The sequence below is a fragment of the Coturnix japonica genome, chromosome 6, assembly GCF_054131305.1.
Source record: "Coturnix japonica strain WE chromosome 6, WE-NBRP24, whole genome shotgun sequence".
NCBI lineage: Eukaryota > Metazoa > Chordata > Aves > Galliformes > Phasianidae > Coturnix > Coturnix japonica.
The window spans coordinates 35,560,302-35,580,803 of NC_140668.1; the positions used below are offsets into that span (position 1 = coordinate 35,560,302).

The following is a 20,502-nucleotide window of genomic DNA, read 5'->3' on the forward strand; positions in this document are numbered from 1 at the left end:
GCTTCTAATAAATATTTAAACAAAATTGAACTTAATTTAACTTGAGGACTGTTCAGGCTCAACAGTCATTGGTTTATTGCAGTTACTTTCAGAGAATTTTTATCTTAAAAATCTTTGGCATCAAACCAGAAAACGTTCTAACTTTCTTCTCCTTTGTCTTTAAGCTTACAACTCGCTTGTGCAATTGTTGCATGAAAGTAATTTTACTTTTTTTCTTTTTTTTCTTATAGGAAAACAGATGGAGAAGAATTTATCTGCAGTGGGGATTTGCTGCATATAATTTATTTCGCAGGATCAAGTAAAAGATAACTGTGAGCTCACACTAGCCAAGCTTCCAGAACTATATCGCTTCCAAACTGTATATATTTTTGAGATTAGAATTATGGAGAGATGTGGGTAGAGAGCCTTGGAGGCATTTTTCACATTTCCATGTAGGCTATACTGTACATTCCTGGTGCTCCCTCTTGACTGGGTGTCTCCCACGAATACGGTTATAATTTGTATTCTATTTACTAGCTTTCTAAAGCACTTGGTATTGAAGGAACAGTCCAAGCACCTAAAAGAGCTGCTCACTTTTCTGTGGTGGGCGCTAAGTCATGTAAGTAAGTGCCATATACTCCGATTATGTGAGCAGGATGGAAATCGTTCTGCCACAGGCATGTTCCTGAGATACCATGTCTCAGTGGAAATTTTCTGGTATGTCCTATTGTTTTAGCATTACATTTTATTATTTTTTGTTAATACGGTAGGAAAATCACACTGCTTCCAGAACACGTTGATGCTAGTCAGGACGCTCTTGAGGCTAACAATGAGTCAGGACTTTGGACTCTTACCAAGCTTTTCTTCCATTGAGCTGTATTCTTTTTTCTTCCTCCTTAAGGAACTAGCCTTTATTGGCCTACTTAGGTTTGGATTAACTTACACCATACATTTCATAGCATATATATTCCAGTAAAAGCATACACACAGTACCATGCAAATTAACCTCCTAATCAAATTAAAAGGTTGACTGACATATATAGAGCAATGTGGAAAAGAGGTTGCACACGATTATGTGATGGTTCACATTATTTGACTTGCAAACCAGGCATCTACACTGCACTCTGCAGTGATAAAGCCAAATCATGTGAGTCAAAGGCTGAGAGTCGTAAGAGGAAGTCATACAGTGAGCAGACTTTCCTTCCCATGTGTTTAACGCGGTCAGGCACAACACTAACTTACGGAGAACAAGCAGCAGGTCTAAAGGGAGAGAAGAAAAGGTCATTTCAACTGGGAAAGGAAATAAAATAAGCTTTCTATCAATGGCACAAAGGAACATAGAGGTTCAACTCCTGTTCATTTTCTGACTATCCTTTAAAAAATCTCCCTAGGAAAGGTCTAAGCAAAGGATAGCAGAAAGAAGCAATCACTGATGAGCGCTGCTTGTGATAGGGGAATTTGGTCATTGATGTGCACCTCTTCTCTCATGCCAACAATCTCGTCTATTAAAAAAGGTCTGCATTATGGTAAAGGTATAGAATGAAATTCTGCCAGAACACGCTTTATGAAAGTTTAAAGCCTCTCAAAGCTACTTCAGTGCCAACAGTGCTGTGATAATTCTTCTGTCTCTCACACCTTCAATTGTTCTATTTCTCAGTAACATTTTAGCCCTATGGCTCCATTTGCTTTTCGTTGCTTTTTTTTTCTTCTGTTCCTAAGCAAAGGGTCACTGACTGCCTTAATCAAATCTCACACAATAATGAAAACGTAAAAGGAAGAGTGTAGCATTTAACAGACTAACTATCCCCCGTGCTGACTGGCATATGATTTTTCTCAAAGAACAAAACTCCAGTAAGATCTGAATAGTTCAGTTCAGGAAGAAAGAGAGGCCAAATATCTTTCTAATCACAAACCTTTGCCCCATGGGGTCTGAATTCTTGCTTTAAGGACCACATCAGAAGATTTATGAAGTCTACTGCTTTGTTCCCATTTTTAGGAGGCACTCCAAGTCACACTGAAGTCAATAGGAGTCCTTTCACTGACACCATCGGGCTTTGGAGTAGGTCCATAGAGAATGTCACTTTTCTATGATAAAAAAAGAACTGTGCTGAACATGCTCAGCATTTCCACTGATGCTCACATAGAGTGGAAAGTGTTTCTTTCTAGATGAGTGATCATTCTGCACAGTCTGTAGAAACACTAACCAGACACAGCACTTGCCCAGTTTGTCTTTCTGTTACTCAGAGGAAGGCATTGCAATGCTATACATCCAGCTTTAAGAATCAGATAAAGTTGGATCTCACACTGCTAAGGACAAAGAGACTAAATTGAAGGCAGCTTTCACTTGATCAAACAATCAGTCTTCATGAACCGAAGCTCTGAAGAGTTTAATACAAGTTATTGTAATAGTTATTTAAAGTTTTACCACCCTTCGTAGCCCAAATACATGGTCCTTCCTTATGTTAGTTTGCCTCAAAACTCTGGTGCCCAGGACCCCAGAGATACTTTGGATGGGATGGATAGAGTAGGATAGGATAGGATAGGATAGGATAGGATAGGATAGGATAGGATAGGATAGGATAGGATAGGATAGGATAGGATAGGATAGGATAGGACAGGGTCCTTCTTGGCACAGGTTTGTGCCATTCCCATCCTGTCATCGGTTCCCAGGAGCAGAGCCCGGCACCTCTCTCTGCTTTCTCTCCTCAGAGAGCTACAGAGAGCAGTGAGGTCACCTCTTGGCCTCCTTCACACTGGACAACCTCAGTGACCTCAGCTTTTCACAGGACATGCCTTTCAGCTGTGCTACAGTTCTGATGTCCCCCCACTCTCAGTGTGCTTCAATATACCTTAATAACCTTCCTAGATTGCAGAGCCCAGAGCTGCATACAGTATTCAAGGTGAGGCCATACCAACACTAAATACTGTAGGAACAGAATCTAAGTTAGCTCATAGTCATAGTAATTCAAGCCTTTGTTCACCATATGACAAAATTTTACCTTTTTCCTCCTAAACGTTTTAGTAAGATGATTGCAGCAAGCATTGCTTTACCTGGGCAGTAGCTTTTCCCTGAGCCTGAAAACAATGAAGAGCTTGTCCTCGACAATAGAACCTCTTTATCTGTAGCCCAGAAATATTCTGGGTCTCTAGAAAGGGGACCTATGGCTGACCAGAAATAAAGCTGTGCAGGGTGGGTGGCTGCAGACTCAATGTAACATACCTGCACTGTGGCATCCCGGTGCTGCCCAGGGGTGCTTTACTGACTTCAGGGACCAGAAGATCCTCACTCATGGAGCATCATAGTAGCACAGCAGCATTTAAGTCCAATATTTTCTCCAGCAGACACCCTATTTTTTCCTAGTTTTGACCAAAAAGATGCCATTACAAAGAATAAATATCTTGTTCACTCACAGCTAAAGCACAAAATCCACATTTATTTACTTGAAAGTGGAAGGTATTCAAATACTCTCTCTGATGGACACAGGCCCCAGCAGAACCATGCTGTTCAGCTCTCTCTTTGGGACTGTTTGTCTTTGGTTTTCAACTGCCTTATCATGATATGTATGTACTCTGCATACCATGATGTGTCAGGCTAGATCAGCCTACAACTTGTCACACACAGCAACAAATTAAGGCAGTATGAGTGAGCTGCAGATGCACATCATATGACATTGAGAAGTTAATAAAACTTAGTTTAATGGAAAATACATTGGTGTTGTAAACATCCTTTGGACTGAATTGGATTGGAAATCCTTTAGATAGGATAGATAGATTTACATAGCTGGTTGGACTCCATTTTTTAAACATGCACTCTTTAAACTTCAAAGCTGATTATGTTATTTAGAGGTATATGTTTAAATGTGCATCTTTGTTGTTCTCTTAATGGTTACTCAAGCAAAATTATTCCAACTCACTTTTGTCAGTTTGCATTACTAGGAAGAGCTATTCTGAGATAAGAGAAGATGGCCAAGCTCCTGATAAGTAAGTAAAGTGACCTGGGCTTCATTTAGAAAACCTTATGTTCACATTTTTGCCCAAAAGAACCAAAAATTTTCACCCAGCTCTATGTTCCAGGTCCTCCCAGACACGTACTATTCCTTTCCTTTGCTGCTCACCTTACATACTCCCCTGAGTGTGTCAAAGTGTCAAAACACTGCAAAGAAAATCATTCCCCTTTCAGCACCCACCCTTTCTTTGTAAGCCTGATGCACTGGAAAGAGCTCAGTTGGGCTAACCTGGAGAAGAAAGAGAGTCTTGAGCCTGGAGGCCAGAGCTGGGAGCAGAGCCGTGCCCATCTCCCTGTCGAACTTGCTCTGGTTGGTGTAGGCGTGGGCTCAGTGAATCTACAAGGCTGACTCCAAGCACAGGAAGCTCTACAGAAGAACTGTAGAGAACAGCCAAGAACAATAGGACTGTATGCTGCACGAACTGGAGCTGTATGAACGTGTTCCCTTCAGTCTGGTGGCTGAATGGCAAACTGGAAATAAAAAAGAAAAGAATAAGGTGGGGTTGATTCCAAAATGCCTAATATTTTGGTGCATCAAACATAACACCTCCCCACAGCTTCATTTTGGGTCCACTGAGATTGCTTTGATTCACCTAGGATGGAAATGTGCACGTTGTTTTCATTTTTAAACAAAAAACCTGAACACTGAATAGCTCTATCTGAAAAAAAACCCTCTCCTTCATAACGTCAAAATGAAGCTTAAAGCAGTGTCAATTTGCTCTCATAACAAGAAGCCTAATGCTCTTTTCATCACATTACTTTCAAAATAGTCACGAACAAAAGAGGTTAATTTTGAAATACAACTGGCTTTTAAAAGTTCAGAATTATATGGTTTATTTTGAAAACACAGAAATGAAACACTTAAACCTTCCTCAGAAAAGAAATTCCCCTGGTTTTTCTTTCTGACAAAACTCTTCACTGCATTCAACCTGAATTTGTGAATAGTTTTCCACTTCAAATTGTACTTCTGGCAAACCAAGTCTATCCTGGAAAGATTCCACCAGCTCTGTTGAAACTGGCACATGCTCACATACTTCACTGAATAAGAGATTTCATCCCGTAAAATGGGGATAAGAGCAAAACTTCCCCACTCAGAGAGAAAAATCCATGGGCTGAGTTAAAAGTTAGTAAAATATCAATGTCTCAGGCAGACACTGAAGGTTTTGACTTCCCAAGATGTAACACCTTAAAGCAAGAGTAATTTTTGTGTTTTAACAGGAAAGAGATTAGGTTTTAAAAGTTCTAAGTAGGTAGATGAACAAAGAGCTAGTGATAAAAGAAGCTGAAGTACTTCAAAATTACATGACACAAGGTCCCGAATTCGCAAGACTATGAAGAAAGGGGAGCAGGAAAGAGGGCTGCAAGACTCCTGCATGGCCCTCGTGCAGGTGAAACTACCCACGTCTCATTGTTCTCTCCTCTTCCTGACCAGGAGAGGATTTAACTGTGAGCACCAGAAACCAATGTTTTGGGTGGAATTTTCCTGTTTCATTATATGTGACACGTTCGAGACTTGAGTCTTACAGCAGACTTTTAGCCTATGGCGGTGGGCAGGAGAGACAGAGCTTCACTGAAATGTGGAGCACACGTACACAAAAAGAAAATGGATAAAACATTAAAATGACAGCTTGCTGAGGTGGCTGTTTGTCGGACTGGCTTTAACCATGATCACAAAGTGATGTGCAGCAGTTGACATAGCTTGCTCTGACGTGGTGAAACAAAATCGATGCTTAGCTTGCCCCACTAGACCAGGATTTGCTACATGCACAAAATTTCCCAACCAGGCCACAACAGGTGTGCCAACAAAATTGTGAACGTACAGAGAGATGTGTCTATACAGTAGGCTTGAATCAAACATCTAATCAAACTTTGTCGAGATGGATTCAGAGGTTTGATCAATGAGCCGTGCTCTGCAGTTCAGGCCCATCGTTAATTTTAGAATGCTTGTGCACCCCATGCAATGTGACAGCAAAGATGCTTGAAACAATGTCAGAGTTAATAAAAAAAATACGTCAGAGCCAGGAGAAAGTAAATGTTTTGGGCAAAATTCTGGCCTCACTAAAATCAATGGCAATGCTCCCACTCCCTTCTGCAGCACCAGTCCCCTTGCCTATAGACGAGTCAAAGGATGCTCTGTAATAAGAACATACATTGCACTGAGGTTTATTTTGTTATAATATTTCACTTTAGCTTCCAAATGTATTTTCCAATCAGCTTTTGTTTAGCTCACAAAGGTCAATTAATGTAATTCCTGAGCTTCTGGATCAAGTTCTGTGCAGACTGTTCTCTCTAATGCATCTGCCTGTCATGAACTACTCACATCTCATATTTCCCCTTAATTCCCTTTGAAGTTACCTGTGTGCCTAAAGTTAAGCCTCTTTTTCAAATCTTTACAGAATCAGGGACATAGTCTTTATAATTCTCCATTCAGCTGACGAGGTAAGAGCAATGGAAAAGGGCTCTGATGTATGTAGAATTACACGCTGTGTTCTTCCTCTGAGCCGCTGCAGTACAAAACCCTGTCTGCAGGGAATCCTGGAGTTGTTAAAAATCTATATTTTAGTTTTCTCCATTTGTTCTACAAAACGGAACTAACAGGCACAGCAAACACACGCACAAACGTGCATACAAATATTTAAGAGCAGGAATCCCACGAAAAGGCTGTGGAGGATGCTGGAAAGAAATTGGATTTTAACCACTCGAAAAGTATTTTTTCAAAGGCTACAAATGGAAAATATTCATGTGCTAATTACCACAGGATGTGCAAATATACGAAGGGTTTTGGTTTTTTTTTTTGAGTTGTTTTTTTTTTTAATGTATGTGCTTTTAGAACTTTTAGGAGAAATGCTGTGCCATTTAATGCACCCAGAGTGTCACATTATTAAATTTATGCTCCTGTTTGGTTCCAAGGAGACTATTCTACCATCTCCAGCAAGGAAGAATAAATGCCCACAACTACAATAAAACCTGCTTGCATAATGTGTTATTTTTAAAAGAAAAAGATAACTGATCCTCACCGCTGCCAACTGTTTGAGCCATCTCTGCTCGCAGCAGTTCAAGGAGCTCAGCTGGGCACCTCTCGTGCACGGCTCGGCCGGCAGCGGTGTTGGACCCACTTTCTGCAGCTGCAAGTGTTGAGGAAGAGGAAAAAAAGGCTTGGAGTGACAGATGCCAACTTCCCAGCCTCTCATCTCAGGGGACAAAGGGGAAAATGAATCCTTCACTTTTCGCAGATCCTAGGGAAAAAATTCCCCACGTCCTTTTGTGCATCTCTGCTACGCCGCCGACCTCCTGTTTCCCCACATTTTATCCAGGTGCAGTGGGGAAGAACGCCTATTTGCTTCTTTTGCACACAGGCAGCAGCAAAGCACGCTATCTCCCATTCTGCATGCAAAAGCAATGTTCTGTGCACACTGAAACGGGGACAGGTGCCCATCCTCACAGTTCTGTGTCTGTGACCTCCCGTGTTGCTGCCTTCCAGCATCTGTTATGGGAGACCTTGTGCAGTGCGGCGAGAGCAGCGCTCTGGGAAACAAATACCAGCGCTCGGCTCTCCGAGCTCTGCTTTTCCTACAGTAGCAGTTTCAATGTAAATCTTTTCCATTGCTGTTCTTCTTTTCAGCCCATGGTTTTGAAACCGTGCACTTCTATTTTGCTCTTCCAGCAACGCCTCCAGCAGCCGAGCCAAGAAAGTCTTCTTCCAAGCGGATCGTGAAAGAGTTAACAATGCCTTTTCATGCAAAACCGCAAACAAGCAGGGGGAAAGGAAGAAAAAAAAAAAAGAGAAAAGGAGGGAGGGGGGGAGGAAGAGAAATGGAAAGTATCCAAATTCTAACTGAGAGTAAAAGCGCAGGGAGAATATGAAACGCACAAATCATCCCAGGGTTCAGAGTTGATAAAGTTATTAAAAAAGAAAAAGGGAGGGAGCGTGGGGGGGGAGGGAAGGAAAAAAAAAATCACCCTTAGTTCTGTGCTATACCTTGCGGCTGTGGGAGCGGGGAGCAAGAAGGGGAACGGGTCTGACGGGAGCGGCACCGCAGGCCCAAAGCAATGGGGCTCTGTGGGGCATGGGCTGCACGCCCCGCACCTCTTGGCACAGCTGGGGTGGTTTTGCTTATATAAATTTGACATTTCTTTGGTTTAAAAAAAAATTTAAAAAAAAATAATATTATTAGCAAGTGGGAGAAGTGAGGCTTTTAATACAGGCTGGATCCGACCGGAGTGTGGGGTGGGGTTTGGAGGGCCCCAGCCGGCTATTGGGCCGTCCGCTTAGCAACAGCATGTAAAGGGCCAACCCCAGCATTTTTACAGCCGGGCCACCTTCCAAGGATGGGTGCCAAATGCTCCGATCCTCTGCCAAGAAAACAAACAAGGGCACTTTTAAAAACTCCAGAGTTAAAGGGTGTTTTTTTTCCTCCTCCACGAGCGATCCCCACGCGCAGTTAATGATCTCTTTCCCTTTATCGCAGAAGTTCAAGCTCTGGGGAGTTGGTGCCATTGCAGGTTACAGTAGTCGCTTCCACTTTCCCTGTATGTGGCAGTTTCACATCTCTGCACGCCGGAGTGGTGCCGTCAGCTGATTTCCCCTCCGATGCTGCAGGCTCCTTCACTCCGTCTTCACGGTGGAAATCTCTGCTGAGTGCATTAGGCACTAAAATCCACTCTGCATTTATGCAACTCGCACAGTTTACTACCGTTGTCATCTCTTACCTCTTCATTCATTTCAAATCTGCTAAAGAAAGGGAATAAGAAGAGCAGAGACTTAAATAGGTGAAAAGTGTATTGTAGCTAGGAGTCCCTTTTCTGCAGAGAGCGAAGAACGAATTTGGGAATTTTCTTTTCCTTTTATTAAAGACATATTTCTACGTCATATTTTTAATGCGGTCTTTCTTACATACTAGCCCCTTAGGTTGCTGCAGCTGGGGGAGAGCCAAGCTTTTGCTGGGAAGAAATACAGACATCGTGTTTTTTACCAGCTGAGGAATCTCTCGGTCCATACTGTGACACAAAACCTCTTCTTTCCCTCTGAAGGAGGGGAGTGTGGATGCCACAGCTCATTTCCAATACATGCCACTGTTCTCAGGTGCTGGTAGATTGGTGCCTGCCAAGAGCTCTCATGTTAGATCTTGGCTTTTGTGCGCCAGGGGGTAAAATGCCTTTGCCATTGTTGCTGTAAGATACTTTGGTACGAAGTGAAGTCAGCAGCACCTCCTGGGAAATATTAAACGCTTTGTGCATTTTAGGAAGGCCTAAAGAGGCCAATATCACGGCCCTTTTCCCATGCAAGTCCTTCCATCTATTTCAGACTGCTCACATGAGTACAGCCAACAGGGTCAGGCCTTTATTTACACACAGTAGCACCTCTGAAGGCTAAAGGATGTCATTTGCAGTCATGCTGCTGTTTCACTTCCTACCTCTACCTGTGATTTACTGGGCAACCTCGAGTAAATCACTTAACCTCCCTAGGATCAAGTTTACCCAAGTTCAAGAACATTGCGAGCCTCCAACAATATTTGCAAAGTGCTTCCCAGTCTGTGGAGGCGAGATGTACTTGCAAATGATCAGTACAGCTGCTTTTAAGGAAATAAGGTTGAGTTTCTGTATTTAAACATGTGTCCCAGTTGCATGCCAATCTCATGTCTACAGAATGGCTATGCACCAGACCCCACTACTTGGCTTTCATAAGGAAAATATGCAGGGAAACAGCTTGAAAGGGCACCTCACTCAACTGCACTCAGATCCCTTGATCTAGAGCTGCTTGCAATCATTCCCTACAAAGTTTTATCCAACATACTGAGAGACCCGTTCCTGCAGTTGCAGGCTGAAGCTGAACTTGCAGTTCCTAGAAGCAGTAGCCATTGTTTCTTTGCTCTTTGCTTTCACTAACTACTCAAATGCTCAGTGTTAGAAAACCTGCTCTGGGGAAGATTTTTCTGACTAGCAATGAAACAAATGATAGGAACTTTTGTGATTATGACAATGCTCCCAACTAAGGCAGAAATAGGAAATATATGAACAACAGGAACCATACAAAAAAAATAAAAGGGTTTGGGTAAAGGTTCATTGCAGTGAGAAAAGGAAAGGGGCTTCCTTTTTATCCGTTCTGGTTCTGCTTATCTTTTACTAGAGGTTGTTTTGAGTGATGAGGAAGTAGAACAAGAAATCCATTTGTTTTCCTCATGACACAGCAACATTCATAACCTAATAACTCAGAATAACATCCCTTCTGCCCTGAAGAAGTAATCTGACAAAATTAAAGCAAGACTTTATCCAGAGATTGTCCAAATCGGTAGTAAATTTCCACTCAATTGAAAGGGTTTTGAATAAAACCTTCATGTGGGAGTCCAGCACACTGAAGCAACATCAGAAAATTTTGATGTGAATTCAGAACCAAAATCTTAACTTCTTCTTCTTATTATTATTTTTTAATTACTCAATGCCCAGCCAGAACCCTACATACTTTGGTGGGAATTCACAACATGAGAAAACAGGACCAAATTCTGCGGCACATAAGGACACCTGGATCAACCTGCAGGCCCAGAGCCAATACGTGATATGCACTGAGGAGCCATTTATCACCATGCTTTCCCCAAGAACGGCTTCCTCTGCTGTGTTGCTGGCTGCAGCAGGTTCAAAACACCTCCACCACCCTCTACAGTACATTTTGCAACCCTCTGAAACTGCACTTTATTTCAGGGGTGCTTACCCTGTGTCAGTAATTTCTATATACTTGTAGTTGGTTTTATAGCACTTGGTTACAGTAGGTAGTACAATTTGCCAAGAACCCGATGTGAATGCATTTCATAACATGGCTTTATATAATCCATTATTAGAGAACATTGCTGGATCTGTAATTATGTTTGCAAATGCATTTTATTGAGTTCTACATAAAAGCTTGCAGTACTGAAAGCAGCTCTTAGGCTGCAGAGGTATATGTACTTTGCTACTTTGCTTCTTTCCAGATATTTCTTTTTTTTCTTTTTTTTTTTTTTCTGTATATTCAACAGTAACAGAGGGGGAAGTACAAAGGTTAGCCTTGATTTCCTGTCAGACTCCAGCCCCTGACCCAAGCGTCCTTGAACCTGGGGACAGCCAAAACCTTCCCTGGAATCTCAGCAATATTATCTGCTTTCATTCTAAATAGCAAAAGTGATTATGTCAATTCCGGCTTGAGACCTATCAAGTCTTCAGGTCTCTATTCTGTTCCTAAGACCATATGAGAAGCAAAAATGATATGTGGTACAGGCTTACCTTTGCTGCACAGGTAAGCTGGAATCTACTACAGCTTGTGCTACAAGTATTCCGTGCAGCCTCATTTCCCAGCCTGTTGTTGGCAAGGAATGAGCCGCCTGACACATCCCACACTGACAGTGAGTGACCAGCAGCTCTGGGATGGGAGCTGCCTGCGGCGCTTCTGACCCCACTTGGCTGAGTGCAAGGAGAGGAACTTAGCCTCTCGCCTACAGATTTCCAAGAAAACCTCTCCTTTACGCTGTTAATTTGCAGGAGTCAGGCAGTTCAGACAGCAGCACCATCTCTTCTCATACTGCCTTTCCAATAAATGTCCTTTCAGTCAGGGTTGATTATTTCATCTGAAGCTTAAGTCCCAGACCATCCAAAGCCCTTACATACATACAGCAGCTATACCAGTACGCTAATCTGCTGCAAGACAGTTATCTGCTGTGAACATAAAAATTACTGAATACGTTGAGTTTTTGTGCTTTTTTTTTTTTAAATCTTGCATGGAAATACAGTATAAATATGGTGCAAAGCTGGGAGAAGGTGAATTAATTATAGTTCGAGCCTTTTTCCATTTATGGTGAGCTTTCTCCTTCCTCCCCAGCCCCTGAGGAATTGCACTGTAAAACACTCTCTCTAATAGGTTTTATCTCATTCTGCCTCGCCTCCATTTTCTTCAGCTTCTCTAGCGAATATTTGTCTCCCCTACCTGCTGCCCAGTTAAATCAGCCTCGGAGGCAGTGACATATGCCAGATCATAGGGGCTGTCACTTTAATTCCCTCTGTTCATATTTTTCTCCTCCTAGCGGGGTGCCGGGGGCAGATGTTTAGGGAAGGGACCCCTTTGCTGCCTGGCACACTGATTCCTGACGTTAGCTGCTAATTACGAAAGTCAAAATCCTGGTCTTCACTGACAGTACCCAGAGTTGAGCAGCTGGTTTCTCCCAGGTGTAGTTGAATGCAAGTGCCAGGCATTAGGAACCAAACCCTACACTCCAGCAAGGTGCTTCAGGAGCACTTCCTGCAGCTCCAACTCACCTGTCTCCTCAAGGATCAAGGGAGCAGATGTCTCCTTTCCCTCTCATGCCATTGTGCAGCTCAGGCTTTGGGACTCTGGATACACCTCAAAGCCCTTTCAAATCAATGGAAATACCTTCATTGACTTCATGTAGCTTTGATGGGAAACTCAACTTTAAAATCTCACTGGGCCAAAACCGCAGCCCCTGCTGGGTTTCTTGGAGGTGTCTGTACTTCTTCTGCCAATCTGACTAGGAGAATACATTCTTTGCTGGCAGCTTCTATGGGGAGCTCTAGGGTTTCTGATGGTTGCTAAAATCCCCCAGCTACATAAACTTTCCTCTGTTTCTGGCACCTTATAGAGCACCCAAATCTAAGTCTTCCTCAGGGCACGGGGAAGTTAAGGTTGAGCCAGATGCAAGCTTGATAGACCGAAATAACCATGATTTATTAGTGGGCTACAGGTTTGGGTTTTAAACTGATGTTTATCAGGAAAACCCTGGAAGGAGAAAAACAGTCAAATCACTGATTAATGAAGGTACAACGGTGGAGGCAGCCAAATTTGAGCTCCTGCCTGGTGGGATAGGGTGAACAGGCCACAGCCTCTCATTGCACAGCTGTCCCCGTACAGTCAGAGCTGGGGTGACCCTTACACACTGCTGTCCTGAAAAAAATCTAAGATTTTGGTATTCCCTTTGGGAAAGATACAGTTCCTAACACCATGCCTCTCTTTTCCAGCTAGAACTTAACACCATCACTAAACAGACAATGATATAACACACGTTTCTATGTGCAAGTGTCCAGGGAGTGATAAATTGAAGGCTTGGGTTTTAGTTACATTAATAATGCATATAGAAATGCTATTTGAAAGTAAGAAAGTGATACATTTTATGCTACGCAGTTGGTGGGGCAGGAATGAAGAAATTTAGTTTTACATTTCCTTTGCAACGCTGGGTCAAGGTGACTCCCAACATAAGCTGGAACAACCCCACCGGCAACCTCCTACACACCTACCTCATACAGCTCCAGCTCCTCTCCCCAGCTTAGTCATCTCTCCAAGCTTATTGTAGGGGGAGATCTGGGAGAGACGAGGCACTGAATTGCCTGTCCCCTCCCTAGGATGGCCCGAGGCATGACATGGGGACTCTTTCCACTCCTTTTGTCCTGATCGAAGTGAACTATTTCAGTGGGAAAGCCATTTCTAAGGATGTAGTTGTAAATCACAGATGGAGGTGGCTGCAGCAAAGCTCTCCATTTATTACTACTCAAAAGAAAGAGAGCAAACCATCCCTACTGAACTGAGCTTCAGTGACCACACAAACTTTACATAAAGCCACTGTGCGATTGTTCACGTTGCAGCATGAGTTTGCTCAAGCTGTGCTGGTACGAGATGGCAGAGCAGAGGCATTTGCATTCTGCACGTTCAGAGAGTGCATGCCTCACTCTGCTCGCTGGCTCTGCCTCTTTTAATGAGTTCTCGATTCACCCACAGAATGAAGATTCCTAGCATGAAGACGACTGGGAAACAAACCCGGACAGCACTGCACTCTGCAAGGACTGCTCACACATGCAGTTGCTTTTACTGGTGGCTGTCGTGACAGAAAATTGCAGTGGTGCACTTAGGGCTATTTCTCTGAGATGTGAACAGAGCATTGCTTAACAAGGCAAGGGGACAAGCTTCCCAGTGTCCCATTGTGGTGGCAATTAAATGAGCCTCGTAGCCACATGTGATTGCGCCTTAGGAAATTAGTGTGATTCAGAATAATTTGGGTAAAGGAAAATATTCCCTTAAAGGATTCTGCCTAGGCTTCTATGAGTGTGGAGGGTGGGAGAGAAGTGCTTCCCAGCCCTTGTGCAAAGGTGAACTCTGCCCAGAAAGAAGAAATTCGAGCCCACTGCAGCCACCTAAGGGCATTCCATGAACCAAAATGGAAAACTAATTAAGAGGGTGAATCATTTTCTGAGACTTACTCAGTTTTGCACAGCTTCAGTTTTTGTCTTTTCTGTCAGTGGAGAAGCTCTTGATCCAAACCAGTGTTTATAGCCACGTTTCCATAGAGCTCTGGCGTGCACAGCCAACTTGTGCGAATGACCTGCAAGACCTGTTTATAGACCTCCATTACAGAGCCTCTCATTTTCTTGGATGATTATCGTAGGTGTCAAATAAAGCTAGATTACCTGTTTTATGTCTTAGAATGATAAGCAAGCCAAAGCAAGTCACTTGGCTCATGTTGTTATACAGGTATACCTAGATATATGCACACATACATTATTTCAAACACTCAAGGCAATCTTACAGCCTTTCTTGTTGAGATTTCGAAATCCCTTCATTTTACCAAAGTGTTCTGCTCAGTTGGGTGATGCTGGCATCTCAGCTTCTCTGGTTGACCTGCAGAGATACCCTGCAAGATCCGAAAGAGAAAAGTTTGGCTCAAGCAAGAGGCCCTTCTTCCAGAGGAGTGATGTGGTCTTCCCCAATGGAAGGGATGTCTCACCCATGACAGAGTCTGGTGCCTACAATGGTTACAGGAGGTGAAACGTGTGCTGACAAAGCTTGTTGCTGGGAAGCTTGTAAATGATTCCTGGCACTATAGTTGGCAGTGGCCAGTGTTACCAGTCCTACCATTGCGTAACATCTGCACTTTACCACAATCACCAAAACAATCAAATGAGAAAAGCATGCTAATGCTTGTTGGAGAATAAACTCAGCAGTCACTCTAACATCACACACTTTTTCAGCCAGCAGCCCCACCTCCTTCTCCTCCTCTGGCTGGGATGAGTGGGCTCCACCGCTGGTACCTGGAGCCCCACCTTCCTGGGTGCGGTGAGCACGGAGCCCTGCTTCCCCTGGGCAGAGATGTGCTAAGGCTTCGGGATGCGCTGACTCAGTGATGCAGGGCTGATTGCAAGTAGCAGTTTCAGCCAGCCAGCCAGCCAGCTCTAGCCTGTGTATAATATGCGTTTACCAACAAACAGACACAACCACAGGCTTCTTTTATAAATGGATTTCAGAGCCTGGACAGCAGAGAGTTGGTTCAGGCTCAAGACTTGCAAAGTGCAAATGAGAGTACGTGGGAGGCCTGAGCAAAGACGGCCTTTGCGCTCCCACAGCCTGGGTCAGCTAAATTTGCAGTGGAGCCCCATTCCTCAGCATAATCGAGAGATGCTCAGAGGCTGTTCTAATGAAAGCAGATTGCCACAGCTCCGGGGAAGCTGTTACAGTAAATGGAGTTCAGTTGGACCTAGGAAATCTCTAGGAAAAATCCCCTTCTCTTCCACCAATTATAATATATTAATTTATACCCTTGGAGGATCCACTTTTCAAAGGGACACCTGAAAAGTCAATAGAGCCAAGACCCTGCAGGATGAGCTGCAGACTGCAGGACCTCTTACAAGAGGCTCAAGAACTCACTTGAGAGCAGCGTGCTCTCTTTCACAGAAAAGATGTTCTAGCTGCCATGCTGTTCCTCTCAAAAGATGAGGCAATATCCACGAGAAGAGAGGGTGTCTCTCGCATAGACAAGCTATTCAGAGATTTCTGGGCCAGGTCCAAAATCAATTGAAGTACATGGCAAGACTTTCCACTGATTCCAAAGAGGTTTGAATTAAACCCAAACGTCAAAGCCAACACCATAAACTCTGTCTGGAAGCCAATACACGGCCAAGCGCCGATTCCTCAGCATTGGTGTCATGTGCTTACAGCACGATACCCTGCTTACTCAGCAGGCAGCTCGCATTCGGCACCGTCTCCTCATTTCCCCACGGGTTCAGCTTCCTTTGCTGCATTGCAGTTCTCAGACCCAGGTGACAAAATGTGGTCACAGCACTGAGGTCTATAGCCATGAGGAAAGGTCACGGCACTCGCCGCCGCGCAGAGGCAGGGTGAAAAAAAGGGCAAAAATCAACAAAACAACAGAGTTCCTATACACAAGGAATGGGGTCTCCGAGCTCTCAGCCAATTATGTTAAACAGTGGAAAAATCTTTATTCTCCCACAACCAAATGGAACAAAATGATGACACAATGGCCTCAGTGCTTTAATCAGCAGGACAAGTCAAGCCTTTTATTCCTTTGTATATTCCAGTCAATGGAAAGTTATTGCTTAATTAACCCCCTTGAATGAATACCTGATAATTAATAAACCCATATACTGTACCCCAAGGCTTTGAGTTTAAGAAATCTCTTCTATTCAAGTATGAAAAAAGAAAACATGCTGAACTAATGGGAAATAATTCTGGTAGAAGGCAAACCAATTAGGATTAGTGAATTCCATTTCATTTAAAGTTCCAAGATAGAGAAGTAATTTATCTAGTAAATTAATAGTGTTAGTGACTTTCCTAATATATTAGCAAGTCTTTCGTATCATATTAGTGAAAACCAAGCTGGCTAGTACAATAAAAGAGTTATTATAAAGGTATGAAGGTTACTAATGTGATAAGATTTTTTTGCATCCAATTAGTATTAAAAAAACGCTGCTCCAAAGTGGACTTTTATATTTATTTATATGACTACACAGCCCACTACAGAGGCCACAACTTTTATCTCAGCAAATTACTTATTCCCCTCCCAAATTTGGGGCTACTGTATGTTATGTTCCCATGCAAAACTGCATGCGTGCTTGTATCTGTAGATCTGCATGCATAACTGACCCAGATTGTTTGGTCTGGCTGCATTGGGTTTAGCACAACCCTGCAGTGGTTTTGCATTCTCCTAACCTTGGATCAGCTAGAGACTGGTCTAATCAGATACAGCAGCCTAAAGGCAAAACAATTAAGCTGAAATTATCATATGGAATCAAGCCAGTGCTCCATCTTGTCTGGTATCCTGTCTTCATCAGTTGCTATATCCTCCCACCTTCTCTGGAACAAGGTGAAAAATACCTGCTGCACTGAGTTGATGGAATAACCTACTCACACAGGCATTCTTCAGTACTGAACTGTAGAACTGTATGGAATCACAAACCTGCACAAGGGTGCCTAGAGCTCAGTTGTATTAGAGATTATAAATTGTGCTATTTTTCATCTTTAAAGTTCCTGCAAGAGTAGTTTTCCTAGGTAGATCAAATTAGTAAAGTAGAAACAGATGCAGTCGATTGTCCATGGCTCAGGTAGAGGTATGGGTGATAAAGACTGATCACGGCCAATGGAAGCTAGTGAGAGAAGATATATTCCTGCACATTCCACCAAAATCAGAGCTGTGACTGATTCGATTCATTTCACATCCTTAAATCACTAGAAATTGTTCTAGTCTGGTTTTCAGACTTGGGTCCTGCTATTTCACCCCACTGAAAAACACAGCATCTCATACACCAACTGGAACTCTGCCTAACTTGGCAACACTCGCTCCTCCATGCGCCCAAGCCAAAGAGAATATAGAGCAATCAGAGTCTGCAAAGGGAAATGTTGAGCTATATGTCAGAGTTTATACTGACACATGAGTAGAAGGAGCTGAAAAGATTAGAATAAATTCCACTCCAGAAGACAACACGCATTTCTTTTTTTAAAGCCCCCTCCCATAAATTCATATATACCTATAAATTCTCATATAGACCTATAAATTCTCCTATGCATTCAATGGGAATTGCAATATGAGACTTTTAAGGACATTAAAAACTGGATGGTTTTCTGCAGCAGTCACCATGAGCCATCACTGAGACGACTGCTACAGACAAACTCAGTACAGAACCTGTACCTCCTTGAGTGTAGAACAAGTAACTATGCAAGCACAGGAACAGGTATATTTAACTTCATGACTCACTATTGCCCTTGTGGGGGTGGGAAGAGATCCCGCATCATTAAACCACACTCTAAGCATATAAACAGCCAAACTTTTCTGCGCACCTCTTCTTGAAACACCAGATTATGATCACATCTGGATTGAGACCATAGAAAAAAAGAGGAGTCATTTAAATTATTTCAAAGGTGGAGTCAAAAAGGAATAACTGGGAACCATGCAGGAGATAGAAGAGCGAGGAACCCAGAGAGAAAAAACAGGAATCCAGAAGGAAACTCTGGATTACTAATGAGGAGAAGTTTTAACAGCGACTGGGACTGAGACTTGGGCCATGGTAACTGGTGGTGAAGATTTAAACAGATGGTGAAGGAGCCTGAGGTCAACCGTGGCACCAGTGGAGCTGCTGAAAGAGCAACTGGAGATGGGGAAAGATTACTAGAGAATGAAGAGTTATGGATGCTTTAGAAGGAAAAAAAATGACTGACTGTCAAACCAGCACATAAAATAAGACAGCTGAAGAGCGAGGTCATGGGAACAAGCAGCATGGCTGTGGGGGCTGGGGAAAGCAAGAACACTCATAGGAAATCAGACGATGATTTGATAAGGGAAATTCAGATTCAGAGGTCAAAGAGGAAGAAGTTGGTGAAAAATAGGTCAAGGGAGCAGCCTCCCTTCATTATTTTGCTCTTCAAACCTTTAATTTAACAGTTGCTAATGACAGACAGTGCTCAAAATGACATTTGTATTACCCTTCAACCCTGATGTAAAAATAGGCATAATCCTGTTTTTGTGATGATTAATGCAGTGTGAAAAAGATAATTAAACAAGGCCTGGTGTACTTTTGCTTTCTATGCCTCACTGCTACCTTCAGTGGCTCCTGCTCAATCTCCTTGAAAATCTATTAGACTGGTGCCACCATTTTATCACTTTTCCTGCATTATGCTAGACTTGTCCTCCCCGGGTTTTAGACCAACAGCAATTCCTCTGAGGAACAGAGCAAGGATGAGAGCTGCCTCCTACCCATGTGATTACATGACCTTGATGTAAATTCCAGCACATAAAGGTTTTACAGGTAATGCTTACTCTTAATTACCCACTTTGTGCAGTAATAGCAACTTCTACCCCTTCACCTGGTTAGAAAAACCTTTGACAGCCACTGAAGGTGGTTCCACTGAAGGTGATGCACTTCACCAGCTCACAGTTACCATCTTATTTCTGAGAAATAAGCACAGGAGGTGATGGGGAGACAAAGGTATATGGAAACATTCATACTCTGCAGGAAATACTTGCATAATTGTTAAAAGTAAAGTTTTCTAAGTTCTGCTTTGGAATTTTATCTCTATTTTTATTTTCTAAAAGAAAAGAAAAAAACCTCACAAAAACTGAAAAAGGCACCAAATGTCTGAAAAGAGATTTATTTTTTTCCTGAGGACCATAGATTTGGCAGATTTGATCCTAAACAAATTGTAGACAAACGTCAGCTTACCCTTGATATCAGAAATGGATTTTCTTCCTTTGTGCAGCCCCATATATAATCAAATGCATATTCAAAACACATAATGCTCTGCTATTTTAAAATTATTGCTTGATCCTATGGCTGTGGAAAAGCAGTGGAGTCAGCCAGTGTCTCTTTGGGGTGAATCAGCAGCAGAGACAGGACTGGAACTAAAGACATTGCAATACCTCCCTCTCTTCCTCCAGTTCCCAAAGCAATAAAACCCCTCTATGCTAAATTAGACTATTGATCAGTGGCTACCATTCCTAATGGACATCCTGTCTCTCATGTCTGGGATTAGGATGTTCTTTCTGCTGCTGGATAATCTTAGTACTGCACAGTTGCTCTTTCTCTGCTAATTACTGACTGTAAGAAGAAAGATCTCCTGGTTGCTTTCTGTAAAATATCATCAAACAGGATCACGTGAGAGGAAATAGCAACACCAATTTGCAGTCTACTGCTATCTGATCAAGTTTGAGCTACCAGGTATGTATTTTCTTTTCTATGAAGCGACGTTACATCATTAAACCACCATCTGCAACATGTTATAAGACATGTTGATAACTCAAGCTATCGTGTCATAATATTCATTAGGTGGGGAAAAAAAAACCTTTCCTCACGCTCTGGTGACGGTCAAAGGGTAAAAGCACAAGCAGAAAGTCAGACCTACCAAGTTTCTGAAAAAGTACCACATCTGCACCAAATACAAGCTAGGTGGACAAGGGGTAGGGGTTGCCCCAGCATGACCGAATTTAAGCTCTCTGATTACATGAGAAAAAGGGTAAGATGTTCTTCTCCCTGTGACTTGACACCCACACATGTTCTCACACAATGAGATGAACCCGAGTCACGCAATCAGCGAATCCTGCATTTTGGCCCAATACAGGCACTCAGCAAATGATAACGTGACAAAAGAGTCTACAGAGTCATTTCCCCACTTCTTGGTCCTTTCTCAGGCAAAGAAGACAACAAGAATAATAGCAGACAGCCTCAATACTTCCCTGCCCTTCTAGACAGCATCATCTTAAGGCAGT

The 20,502-nt window shown here is 42.8% G+C and overlaps 1 protein-coding gene across 1 annotated transcript in view; it reads right to left on the reverse strand.

Annotated features, from left to right (window-relative positions):
• Window positions 1-7,742: 7,742 nt before the first annotated feature.
• The window catches only part of LOC107319375 (uncharacterized), a 343,742-nt gene continuing 330,982 nt past the window's right edge, over window positions 7,743-20,502 (reverse strand). Inside the window, exon 14 of the mRNA XM_085550607.1 lies at window positions 7,743-8,717. The gene's annotated coding sequence lies outside the window, so the exon portion shown is untranslated. The remainder of the gene's footprint in view (window positions 8,718-20,502) is intronic.